The following is a 2332-nucleotide window of genomic DNA, read 5'->3' as shown; positions in this document are numbered from 1 at the left end:
TATCTGTCAATAAGTATCAACTCCACATGGTAAAATAGTCAGCACTAAAAGAAAAAATATCATTTAAGGATGCAAGTTAAACTAATTTAAATGCGTATGTATAACTTAACACATGGTTTTAGTTTGATTGTAAAGCTTTGTCAACATTTGCTTCATTGCACCCAAAACACTGAGGATTAAATCAAATCCCCAACCCCAAAATATTTTGGTGCTTCTACAAATTACAGATTATAGAGCTAAATGTAATTAAGTGCTAAAGTTCATGACACCATGTAAGTAGTATTCTCTCTCTCTCTCTCACTCTGTCTCTCTCTCTGTGTCTGTCATTCTTCTCCACTAGGATATTATTATTTTTATTTAAGTAAACAACTGTAAAGGTAAAAATCTTAATTTTTCTAACACAGCTAACAGCAAGTAGGTACATTTCTTCAATTACAATTAAATAAGTTTTTCTTTCCATTTTAAATTATCGTAGTGTGCAGGAACAGTTTCCTGTATTAATATCACCAAATGTCCTTTAAAATGTAAACTAAATTGGTGTTTGCATGTGTTCGTGTGTGTGTGTGTGTGTGTGTGTGTGTGTGTGTGTTCTGTTTGAATGGCTTTTAAAAGACTCTTTAAAAATATTCATTTGGGATGCCAAAAAAAATTTTGCTAGAGAAAGAATATAAATAAAAAATTTGCTATGTTACTGGCACAGGAACATTCTTGAAGCAATAGAATATAATAGAAGACCTAGAAATGAACCCACAGAATTATGGTCATCTGATCTTTGATATGTGTGCCAAAGATACAGGATAGAAGAAAGACAGGCTCTTCAACTAACGGTGCTGGCAGACTGGCTATTCACCTGTAGAAAACTAAAGTTAGATCCTTATATGTTGTCCTGTAACTGAATCAATTCTAAATGGATCAAAAACCTCAATGTAAGACCAGTTAGCCTGAAAATATTACAGGAAAGGATAGGGGGAAAACTAGGGTTCCTTGACACAGGTAGAAATATCCTAAGATCCAGAAACACAACAAATCAAAGAAAGGCTGGGTAAATAGAATTGCATCCAACTGAAGAGTTTCTGCATGGGAAAAGGACATAGCTAGCACGATAAAGAGAAAGTCCACAGAATGTGAGAAGATTTTTACTACATATGCATCAGACAACAGCCTCATATCTAAATACATATAGAGCTCAAAAATTAAACATCTCCAATAACAAATACTCAAAGAAACAACAATCCAATTAATAAATGGGCTAAAGACTTACACAGAGACTTCTCAGAAGAAGAAATAAGAATTTCCCACAGACCCATGAAGAAATGTTCAATATTTCTGGCCACAAAAGAAATGCAAATCAAAACTGCATTGAAATTCCACCTCACCTTAGTTAGAATAGCCATTATCAAGTAAAACAAAAATAATAGATGCTGGTGTGTATGTACCCCAATGGTTTCCCTACTACCCTGTTGGTGGGGATCTTCAATCAGTATGAAGGTTCCTCAAAAGACTAAACACAGAACTTCCCTATGACTCAGCAATCTCACTCTGGGCCATTTGTCCAAATGATCACAAACCAGCACATATAGTAAAGGAACCAACACAGTGATGTTCTTTACAGCATTATGTAGCTAAGATAGGAAATCAAGCCAGATGACCTTCAGTGCATGAATGTATCAAGAAAAGGTGGTATATACACAATGGAATTATATGTGTACATCAAAGGAAGCCCAATTCATATGGAAATGGAAAGACTTGGAAAAAATTATATTAAGTGAAATAAGCAAGATCCAAAGAAACATTGTCTGCATGGTTTCCCTCACTTGTAATAACTAGAATATATCTAGGATATTCTTATGAGAGTTTCAATAGCTATGTGCATATGATCATATAGAATGATGCTTATGAAATGAACTCCAAGAAATAGATAAAATAGGGCTTTTTTGTTGTTCATTTTTTTAAGTATTTCTCTGCTTGAAGTTATTTGTTTTATTCTTTCTTTCTTTACCTTTGGTTTATTCCCTATCACACTGATTTTTATTTTTGTACTCTTTGTCTTGTATATGAATTTATCTGATTTGGGCAAGGGAAGAAGAATCACAAAAATTATGACACAAAGGGGTAACCAATTCAGCAATGATACCAGACATCATGTTGGAAATGAATTTTGCAACTGGGGAGGCAGTAATGGGAGTGGTAGGTAAAAAAGTGGCAGAAAATGGCAGGGGAGTAACACTGCTCCAATAGAAATATACTCATTATGAGTTATGTGACTGTAACTCCTTTGTACATTGCCTTTACAATAAAATATACATTTAAAAAATATTTACATCTGGGACTG

This window comes from Perognathus longimembris, chromosome 5, assembly GCF_023159225.1.
Source record: "Perognathus longimembris pacificus isolate PPM17 chromosome 5, ASM2315922v1, whole genome shotgun sequence".
NCBI classification, from domain to species: Eukaryota; Metazoa; Chordata; class Mammalia; order Rodentia; family Heteromyidae; genus Perognathus; species Perognathus longimembris.
This window is presented reverse-complemented; position numbering follows the sequence as displayed.